The sequence below is a fragment of the Thalassophryne amazonica genome, chromosome 19 (assembly GCF_902500255.1).
Source record: "Thalassophryne amazonica chromosome 19, fThaAma1.1, whole genome shotgun sequence".
NCBI classification, from domain to species: Eukaryota; Metazoa; Chordata; class Actinopteri; order Batrachoidiformes; family Batrachoididae; genus Thalassophryne; species Thalassophryne amazonica.
The window spans coordinates 1,607,562-1,620,496 of NC_047121.1; positions in this window are offsets into that span (position 1 = coordinate 1,607,562).

The window sequence follows — 12,935 nt, forward strand, 5'->3', positions numbered from 1 at the left end:
GCAGAGTGGTGCATACAGAGCAAAAAGAGAAAGAAACAGTGCATCATGGGAACCCCCCAGCAGTCTAAGTCTATAGCAGCATAACTAAGGGATGGTTCAGGGTCACCTGATCCAGCCCTAACTATAAGCTTTAGCAAAAAGGAAAGTTTTAAGCCTAATCTTAAAAGTAGAGAGGGTGTCTGTCTCCCTGATCTGAATTAGGAGCTGGTTCCACAGGAGAGGAGCCTGAAAGCTGAAGGCTCTGCCTCCCATTCTACTCTTACAAACCCTAGGAACTACAAGTAAGCCTGCAGTCTGAGAGCAAAGCGCTCTATTGGGGTGATATGGTACTACGAGGTCCCTAAGATAAGATGGGACCTGATTATTCAAAACCTTATAAGTAAGAAGAAGAATTTTAAATTCTATTCTAGAATTAACAGGAAGCCAATGAAGAGAGGCCAATATGGGTGAGATATGCTCTCTCCTTCTAGACCCCGTCAGTACTCTAGCTGCAGCATTTTGAATTAACTGAAGGCTTTTCAGGGAACTTTTAGAACAACCTGATAATAATGAATTACAATAGTCCAGCATAGAGGAAATAAATGCATGAATTAGTTTTTCAGCATCACTCTGAGACAAGACCTTTCTAATTTTAGAGATATTGCGTAAATGCAAAAAAGCAGTCCTACATATTTGTTTAATATGCGCTTTGAATGACATATCCTGATCAAAAATGACTCCAAGATTTCTCACAGTATTACTAGAGGTCAGGGTAATGCCATCCAGAGTAAGGATCTGGTTAGACACCATGTTTCTAAGATTTGTGGGGCCAAGTACAATAACTTCAGTTTTATCTGAGTTTAAAAGCAGGAAATTAGAGGTCATCCATGTCTTTATGTCTGTAAGACAATCCTGCAGTTTAGCTAATTGGTGTGTGTCCTCTGGCTTCATGGATAGATAAAGCTGGGTATCATCTGCGTAACAATGAAAATTTAAGCAATGCTGTCTAATAATACTGCCTAAGGGAAGCATGTATAAAGTGAATAAAATTGGTCCTAGCACAGAACCTTGTGGAACTCCATAATTAACCTTAGTCTGTGAAGAAGATTCCCCATTTACATGAACAAATTGTAATCTATTAGATAAATATGATTCAAACCACCGCAGCGCAGTGCCTTTAATACCTATGGCATGCTCTAATCTCTGTAATAAAATTTTATGGTCAACAGTATCAAAAGCAGCACTGAGGTCCAACAGAACAAGCACAGAGATGAGTCCACTGTCTGAGGCCATAAGAAGATCATTTGTAACCTTCACTAATGCTGTTTCTGTACTATGATGAATTCTAAAATCTGACTGAAACTCTTCAAATAGACCATTCCTCTGCAGATGATCAGTTAGCTGTTTTACAACTACCCTTTCAAGAATTTTTGAGAGAAAAGGAAGGTTGGAGATTGGCCTATAATTAGCTAAGATAGCTGGGTCAAGTGATGGCTTTTTAAGTAATGGTTTAATTACTGCCACCTTAAAAGCCTGTGGTACATAACCAACTAACAAAGATAGATTGATCATATTTAAGATCGAAGCATTAAATAATGGTAGGGCTTCCTTGAGCAGCCTGGTAAGAATGGGGTCTAATAGACATGTTGATGGTTTGGATGAAGTAACTAATGAAAATAACTCAGACAGAACAATCTGAGAGAAAGAGTCTAACCAAATACCGGCATCACTGAAAGCAGTCAGCATCTGTGTGGATGTTAAAATCACCCACTATAATTATCTTATCTGAGCTAAGCACTAAGTCAGACAAAAGGTCTGAAAATTCACAGAGAAACTCACAGTAACGACCAGGTGGACGATAGATAATAACAAATAAAACTGGTTTTTGGGACTTCCAATTTGGATGGACAAGACTAAGAGTCAAGCTTTCAAATGAATTAAAGCTCTGTCTGGGTTTTTGATTAATTAATAAGCTGGAATGGAAGATTGCTGCTAATCCTCCGCCTCGGCCCGTGCTACGAGCATTCTGACAGTTAGTGTGACTCGGGGGTGTTGACTCATTTAAACTAACATATTCATCCTGCTGTAACCAGGTTTCTGTAAGGCAGAATAAATCAATATGTTGATCAATTATTATATCATTTACTAACAGGGACTTAGAAGAGAGAGACCTAATGTTTAATAGACCACATTTAACTGTTTTAGTCTGTGGTGCAGTTGAAGGTGCTATATTATTTTTTCTTTTTGAATTTTTATGCTTAAATAGATTTTTGCTGGTTATTGGTAGTCTGGGAGCAGGCACCGTCTCTACGGGGATGGGGTAATGAGGGGATGGCAGGGGGAGAGAAGCTGCAGAGAGGTGTGTAAGACTACAACTCTGCCTCCTGGTCCCAACCCTGGATAGTCACGGTTTGGAGGATTTAAGAGAATTGGCCAGATTTCTAGAAATGAGAGCTGCTCCATCCAAAGTGGGATGGATGCCGTCTCTCCTAACAAGACCAGGTTTTCCCCAGAAGCTTTGCCAATTATCTATGAAGCCCACCTCATTTTTTGGACACCACTCAGACAGCCAGCAATTCAAGGAGAACATGCGGCTAAACATGTCACTCCCGGTCCGATTGGGGAGGGGCCCAGAGAAAACTACAGAGTCCAACATTGTTTTTGCAAAGTTACACACCGATTCAATGTTAATTTTAGTGACCTCCGATTGGCGTAACCGGGTGTCATTACTGCCGATGTGAATTACAGTCTTACCAAATTTACGCTTAGCCTTAGCCAGCAGTTTCAAATTTCCTTCAATGTCGCCTGCTCTGGCCCCCGGAAGACAATTGACTATGGTTGCTGGTGTCGCTAACTTCACATTTCGCAAAACAGAGTCGCCAATAACCAGAGTTTGATCCTCGGCGGGTGTGTCGCCGAGTGGGGAAAAACGGTTAGAAATGTGAACGGGTTGGCGGTGTACACGGGGCTTCTGTTTAGGGCTACGCTTCCTCCTCACAGTCACCCAGTCAGCCTGCTTTCCCGGCTGCTCGGGATCTGCTGGAAGGGAAACTAACGGCGGCTAAGCTACTCCAATTCTCCAATTGGAGTCTCCAATTCGCCCAGCCTGGCCTCCAAAGCTACGAATAAGCTACACTTATTACAAGTACCATTACTGCTAAAGGAGGCCGAGGAATAACTAAACATTTCACACCCAGAGCAGAAAAGCGCGGGAGAGACAGGAGAAGCCGCCATGCTAAACCAGCTAAGAGCTAGTAGCTATGCTAAGCTAGCGGATTCCTAAAAACACACAAAGTGAATAATGTGTAAATAATTTAGAGGTGATTCAGCAGAGGGAGTGCTTTAGTTAAGGCACGTAAAGATTACACTGGGAAACAAATCGTAATCTAGATAACTAGATCAATCTAACTGCGCAGATTAAACAGCTAACAGATACAGAAAAACACCGCTGTGCTCCAGAACAGGAAGTGATACAATACCGCAGTGAGAGCCAACCACCAGTAGAGGCAAGCAAGAGCCAAAATCAAGAACTCTTCCAAGTGCACAGGAGCAAATCAGACATGAAGAGGAGGGGAGACCGGGGCTCATTATCACAGGAACACCACAAGTCCCGCCCACTGTCAGACTGTCCTATCAAAGCAGTTTGATGCATTTCATCCTGGCCTCCTGCTCCACCTGCTTTAGGACTTTTGATATGAAACTTGGTACTGGTTCACCAAGACCTTGGACAGATTGGATTTGGGGCCCATTTCAGTTCCAGTTTTGTCCACCAGGGGACAGAATCCATGAAAACTATGAACCTCACAAGGTCTTCGTGGATCATGATTAAAAGTGCTGCGTTGAAGTTCGGGCTCGGCAACTGAGGTTAGGCTCAGTTGTGGCTTTGCTTTTATTCCGTTTGGTAAAACGTGATAAGCCGCCTCCCTCTTCAAAACACATTTTTATAATTTCCCTTTCTGTGAAATGAACATGATCCGTGAAACCTGAGACAGAAGTCTAATAATATTGGTATTGATTATGTATTAGCTGTCACCTCCCTTTTGTCTCATGCAGCTCTGTAATTATTTTCACATGGATGAGGGTCACAAACAGCCGGTTTCATCATCTGTCACCTCAAGCAAGACAAATGTGCACGTTGTTCCGCGGCGCGTACAGACTACGCATACATTAAGCTAACTGGGTTCACTGCAAAGGCGATGGCTGGTTTCCTGCAGCCTCAGATCACATTCACCTCTTTGATTTCTGAGAAATGCCGTCCACCAGCTGCTGAACATAGTGTCACAATGACTTAATTCTCCTCCAGGGGGCGGCGATGAATTCAGTGCAGCCCTGGAGGCTATGACTCAGTTCACGTCAGGGATTTCCAACACCAACTTTCAGTCAGGAAGCTCAACATCTGTAAAGGTCCAAAGTGTCAAAGCGTGATTTGCGACATTAAATGTAGTTTAAAAAAAATCCTTGTGAAGTGAGGTCCAGACTTTGACACGAAGCAGAAAGTTTGACCACATTACACCCATTTTGGCGTCTCTTCACTGGCTTCCTGTCCCAGTAAGATCAAATTTTAAGGTTTTGCTACTCGTCTATAAAATTATTCATGGGCTGGCACCTCCCTACCTAGCTGACCTAATTAAACCTTACGTACCGGCCCAGGCTTTATGTTCTCAGGGTGCAGGATTACTTTGTGTCCGTAAGGTGAATAAGAAGTCTGCGGGTCACAGAGCTTTCTCTTATCGTGCCCCTGTTCTGTGGAATGATCTCCCTGCATCAATAAAACAGTCAGATTCTGTGGAGACTTTCATGTCCAGACTTAAGACGCACTTATTTTCCCTTTTGTGTGGCAGCATACTGGCATAGTATGTTACTATGCTTTTTACTCTTTTAAATTCATTTTATTAGTAAACTGAGTGTACCACGGCCTCAACTTTACCTGAATTTTCGGTCTTTTAGTGAAGTTTAGGGCTTGTGACCGGTGATCACCTTAGTATTTCTTCTGTTTTTCTTGTTGTTTAATGCTGACAAATTATACTGTATTTCTAGTCTTTCTGATGCCTGATCCTGTTTTTTTCCCTCTGTTTGAGGTGCAGCTCCATCCAGAGATGGGTGTGTTGTCTGTTTCTGAAACCCTCCTGTCCTGTGCAAAGGCAACATTCCCTGTTTATTTGTTTTGTGAATTGTTTTGTAATTTCTTTTGAATGGATTTTGGAATTGAGTGGTTAATCCCGGGCAGGTCTTCAAATGATCTGAGGTTAAATAAAAACATTTTGGTGGTATTTCTTTCACACAAAACAACATACCTGCTTTTTTACATATTGAGACCACATTTAGCTTGTAAAAACAACATTTTCATACAGACTAAATGTTCCAAACAGCTTTCACAATACTCTGGAGCATTGGTTGAATGAGCATCACTAATTCGTTTTGGCACAATCCCATCACTGGATTCTGGTTTCAATTCTGAGTCCTTGTACATTTCACTGCATCACATTTCTCCCTGCAGTAACATGTTAGCTGGATACAACACGAAGCACACACAAACCACAAACCATCACTCATCACCCAACGTCAAACCGTCACTCATCACCCAACCACAAACCATCACTCATCACCCAACATCAAACCGTAGCTCATCACCCAACAACAAACCGTTACTCATCACCCAACGACAAACCATCACTCATCACCCAACATCAAACCGTTACTCATCACCCAACGACAAACCATCACTCATCACCCAACGCCAAACCGTTGCTCATCACCCAACATCAAACCATCACTCATCACCCAACGACAAACCGTTGCTCATCACCCAACAACAAACCATCACTCATCACCCAACGTCAAACCATCACTCATCACCCAACGTCAAACCATCACTCATCACCCAACGCCAAACCGTCACTCATCACCCAACGCCAAACCGTCACTCATCACCCAACCACAAACCATCACTCATCACCCAACGTCAAACCGTCACTCATCACCCAACCACAAACCATCACTCATCACCCAACGTCAAACCGTCACTCATCACCCAACCACAAACCATCACTCATCACCCAACGTCAAACTATCACTCATCACCCAACGTCAAACCGTCACTCATAACCCAACCACAAACCATCACTCATCACCCAACGTCAAACCATCACTCATCACCCAACGCCAAAACCGTCACTCATCACCCAACCACAAACCATCACTCATCACCCAACGTCAAACCGTCACTCATCACCCAACCAAAACCATCACTCATCACCCAACATCAAACCGTAGCTCATCACCCAACAACAAACCGTTACTCATCACCCAACGACAAACCGTCACTCATCACCCAACCACAAACCATCACTCATCACCCAACGACAAACCGTCACTCATCACCCAACCACAAACCATCACTCATCACCCAACGACAAAACCATTGCTCATCACCCAACAACAAACCATCACTCATCACCCAACGCCAAACCGTTGCTCATCACCCAACAACAAACCATCACTCATCACCCAACGCCAAACCGTTGCTCATCACCCAACAACAAACCATCACTCATCACCCAACGTCAAACCATCACTCATCACCCAACGTCAAACCATCACTCATCACCCAATGCCAAACCGTCACTCATCACCCAACCACAAACCATCACTCATCACCCAACATCAAACCATAGCTCATCACCCAACAACAAACCGTTACTCATCACCCAACGTCAAACCATCACTCATCACCCAACGTCAAACCGTCACTCATCACCCAACCAAAACCATCACTCATCACCCAACATCAAACCGTAGCTCATCACCCAACAACAAACCGTTACTCATCACCCAACGACAAACCGTCACTCATCACCCAACCACAAACCATCACTCATCACCCAACGACAAACCGTCACTCATCACCCAACCACAAACCATCACTCATCACCCAACGACAAACCATTGCTCATCACCCAACAACAAACCATCACTCATCACCCAACGCCAAACCGTTGCTCATCACCCAACAACAAAACATCACTCATCACCCAACGCCAAACCGTTGCTCATCACCCAACAACAAACCATCACTCATCACCCAACGTCAAACCATCACTCATCACCCAACGTCAAACCATCACTCATCACCCAATGCCAAACCGTCACTCATCACCCAACCACAAACCATCACTCATCACCCAACATCAAACCGTAGCTCATCACCCAACAACAAACCGTTACTCATCACCCAACGTCAAACCATCACTCATCACCCAACGTCAAACCATCACTCATCACCCAACGTCAAAACCGTCACTCATCACCCAACCACAAACCATCACTCATCACCCAACGTCAAACCGTCACTCATCACCCAACCACAAACCATCACTCATCACCCAACATCAAACCGTAGCTCATCACCCAACAACAAACCGTCACTCATCACCCAACGACAAACCGTCACTCATCACCCAACCACAAACCATCACTCATCACCCAACGCCAAACCGTTGCTCATCACCCAACAACAAACCATCACTCATCACCCAACGACAAACCGTTGCTCATCACCCAACAACAAACCATCACTCATCACCCAACGCCAAACCGTTGCTCATCACCCAACAACAAACCATCACTCATCACCCAATGTCAAACCGTCACTCATCACCGAACAACAAACCATCACTCATCACCCAACCACAAACCATCACTCATCACCCAACAACAAACCATCACTCATCACCCAACCACAAACCATCACTCATCACCCAACGACAAAACGTCACTCATCACCCAACGTCAAACCATCACTCATCACCAAACGTCAAACCGTCACTCATCGCCCAACCACAAACCGTCACTCATCACCCAACCACAAACCATCACTCATCACCCAACGTCAAACTATCACTCATCACCCAACGTCAAACCGTCACTCATAACCCAACCACAAACCATCACTCATCACCCAACGTCAAACCATCACTCATCACCCAACGCCAAACCGTCACTCATCACCCAACCACAAACCATCACTCATCACCCAACGTCAAACCGTCACTCATCACCCAACCAAAACCATCACTCATCACCCAACATCAAACCGTACTCATCACCCACAGACAAACCGTACTCATCACCCAACGACAAACGTCACTCATCACCCACCACAAACCATCACTCATCACCCAACGACAAACCGTCACTCATCACCCAACCACAAACCATCACTCATCACCCAACTACAACCAGTGACTCATCAACCCAACAACAAACCATCACTCATCACCCAACGCCAAACCGTTCTCATCACCCAACAACAAACCATCACTCTCACCCAACGTCCAAACCGTTGCTCATCACCCAACAACAAACCATCACTCATCACCCAACGTCAAACCAGTCACTCATCACCCAACGTCAAACCATCACTCATCACCCAAGCCAAACCGTCACTCATCACCCAACCACAACCCATCTCATCACCCAACATCAAACCATAGCTCATCACCCAACAACAAACCGTTACTCATCACCCAACGTCAAACCATCACTCATCAACCCAACGTCAACACCGTCACTCATCACCCAACCAAAACCATCACTCATCACCCAACATCAACCGTAGCTCATCACCCAACAACAAACCGTACTCTCACCCAACGACAACCGTCACTCATCACCCAAACCACAAACCATCACTCATCACCAACGACAAACCGTCACTCATCACCCAACCACAAACAATCACTCATCACCCAACGACAAACCATTGCTCATCACCCACAACAACCATCACTCATCACCCAACGCCAAACCGTTGCTCATCACCCAACAACAAAACATCACTCATCACCCAACGCCAAACCGTTGCTCATCACCCAACAACAAACCATCACTCATCACCCAACGTCAAACCATCACTCATCACCCAATGCCAAACCGTCACTCATCACCCAACCACAAACCATCACTCATCACCCAACATCAAACCGTAGCTCATCACCCAACAACAAACCGTTACTCATCACCCAACGTCAAACCATCACTCATCACCCAACGTCAAACCATCACTCATCACCCAACGCCAAACCGTCACTCATCACCCAACCACAAACCATCACTCATCACCCAACGTCAAACCGTCACTCATCACCCAACCACAAACCATCACTCATCACCCAACATCAAACCGTAGCTCATCACCCAACAACAAACCGTCACTCATCACCCAACGACAAACCGTCACTCATCACCCAACCACAAACCATCACTCATCACCCAATGCCAAACCGTTGCTCATCACCCAACAATAAACCATCACTCATCACCCAACGACAAACCGTTGCTCATCACCCAACAACAAACCATCACTCATCACCCAACGCCAAACCGTTGCTCATCACCCAACAACAAACCATCACTCATCACCCAATGTCAAACCGTCACTCATCACCGAACAACAAACCATCACTCATCACCCAACCACAAACCATCACTCATCACCCAACAACAAACCATCACTCATCACCCAACCACAAACCATCACTCATCACCCAACGACAAAACGTCACTCATCACCCAACGTCAAACCGTCACTCATCACCAAACGTCAAACCGTCACTCATCGCCCAACCACAAACCATCACTCATCACCCAACGACAAACCGTCACTCATCACCCAACAACAAACCATCACTCATCGCCCAACCACAAACCATCACTCATCACCCATCGTCAAACCATCACTCATCACCCATCGCCAAACCGTTGCTCATCACCCAACAACAAACCATCACTCATCGCCCAACCACAAACCATCACTCATCACCCAACAACAAACCATCACTCATCACCCAACGCCAAACCGTTGCTCATCACCCAACAACAAACCATCACTCATCACCCAATGCCAAACCGTTGCTCATCACCCAACAACAAACCATCACTCATCACCCAATGTCAAACCGTCACTCATCATCGAACAACAAACCATCAATCATCACCCAACCACAACCATCACTCATCACCCAACGACAAACCATCACTCATCACCCAACGACAAACCATCACTCATCACCCAACAACAAACCATCACTCATCACCCAACCACAAACCATCACTCATCACCCAACGACAAACCGTCACTCATCACCCAACGTCAAACCGTCACTCATCACCCAACGTCAAACCATCACTCATCGCCCAACGTCAAACCGTCACTCATCACCCAACGTCAAACCATCACTCATCGCCCAACCACAAACCATCACTCATCACCCAACGACAAACCGTCACTCATCACCCAATGACAAACCGTCACTCATCACCCACCAAAACCATCACTCATCACCCAACATCAAACCGTAGCTCATCACCCAACAACAAACCGTTACTCATCACCCAACGACAAACCGTCACTCATCACCCAACCACAAACCATCACTCATCACCCAACGACAAACCGTCACTCATCACCCAACCACAAACCATCACTCATCACCCAACGACAAACCATTGCTCATCACCCAACAACAAACCATCACTCATCACCCAACGCCAAACCGTTGCTCATCACCCAACAACAAACCATCACTCATCACCCAACGCCAAACCGTTGCTCATCACCCAACAACAAACCATCACTCATCACCCAACGTCAAACCATCACTCATCACCCAACGTCAAACCATCACTCATCACCCAATGCCAAACCGTCACTCATCACCCAACCACAAACCATCACTCATCACCCAACATCAAACCATAGCTCATCACCCAACAACAAACCGTTACTCATCACCCAACGTCAAACCATCACTCATCACCCAACGTCAAACCGTCACTCATCACCCAACCAAAACCATCACTCATCACCCAACATCAAACCGTAGCTCATCACCCAACAACAAACCGTTACTCATCACCCAACGACAAACCGTCACTCATCACCCAACCACAAACCATCACTCATCACCCAACGACAAACCGTCACTCATCACCCAACCACAAACCATCACTCATCACCCAACGACAAACCATTGCTCATCACCCAACAACAAACCATCACTCATCACCCAACGCCAAACCGTTGCTCATCACCCAACAACAAAACATCACTCATCACCCAACGCCAAACCGTTGCTCATCACCCAACAACAAACCATCACTCATCACCCAACGTCAAACCATCACTCATCACCCAACGTCAAACCATCACTCATCACCCAATGCCAAACCGTCACTCATCACCCAACCACAAACCATCACTCATCACCCAACATCAAACCGTAGCTCATCACCCAACAACAAACCGTTACTCATCACCCAACGTCAAACCATCACTCATCACCCAACGTCAAACCATCACTCATCACCCAACGCCAAACCGTCACTCATCACCCAACCACAAACCATCACTCATCACCCAACGTCAAACCGTCACTCATCACCCAACCACAAACCATCACTCATCACCCAACATCAAACCGTAGCTCATCACCCAACAACAAACCGTCACTCATCACCCAACGACAAACCGTCACTCATCACCCAACCACAAACCATCACTCATCACCCAATGCCAAACCGTTGCTCATCACCCAACAACAAACCATCACTCATCACCCAACGACAAACCGTTGCTCATCACCCAACAACAAACCATCACTCATCACCCAACGCCAAACCGTTGCTCATCACCCAACAACAAACCATCACTCATCACCCAATGTCAAACCGTCACTCATCACCGAACAACAAACCATCACTCATCACCCAACCACAAACCATCACTCATCACCCAACAACAAACCATCACTCATCACCCAACCACAAACCATCACTCATCACCCAACGACAAAACGTCACTCATCACCCAACGTCAAACCGTCACTCATCACCCAACGTCAAACCGTCACTCATCGCCCAACCACAAACCATCACTCATCACCCAACGACAAACCGTCACTCATCACCCAACAACAAACCATCACTCATCGCCCAACCACAAACCATCACTCATCACCCATCGTCAAACCATCACTCATCACCCATCGCCAAACCGTTGCTCATCACCCAACAACAAACCATCACTCATCGCCCAACCACAAACCATCACTCATCACCCAACACAAACCATCACTCATCACCCAACGCCAAACCGTTGCTCATCACCCAACAACAAACCATCACTCATCACCCAATGCCAAACCGTTGCTCATCACCCAACAACAAACCATCACTCATCACCCAATGTCAAACCGTCACTCATCATCGAACAACAAACCATCAATCATCACCCAACCACAAACCATCACTCATCACCCAACGACAAACCATCACTCATCACCCAACGACAAACCATCACTCATCACCCAACAACAAACCATCACTCATCACCCAACCACAAACCATCACTCATCACCCAACGACAAACCGTCACTCATCACCCAACGTCAAACCGTCACTCATCACCCAACGTCAAACCATCACTCATCGCCCAACGTCAAAACCGTCACTCATCACCCAACGTCAAACCATCACTCATCGCCCAACCACAAACCATCACTCATCACCCAACGACAAACCGTCACTCATCACCCAATGACAAACCGTCACTCATCACCCAACCAAAACCATCACTCATCACCCAACATCAAACCGTAGCTCATCACCCAACAACAAACCGTTACTCATCACCCAACGACAAACCGTCACTCATCACCCAACCACAAACCATCACTCATCACCCAACGACAAACCGTCACTCATCACCCAACCACAAACCATTGCTCATCACCCAACAACAAACCATCACTCATCACCCAACGCCAAAACGTTGCTCATCACCCAACAACAAACCATCACTCATCACCCAACGCCAAACCGTTGCTCATCACCCAACAACAAACCATCACTCATCACCCAACGTCAAACCATCACTCATCACCCAACGTCAAACCATC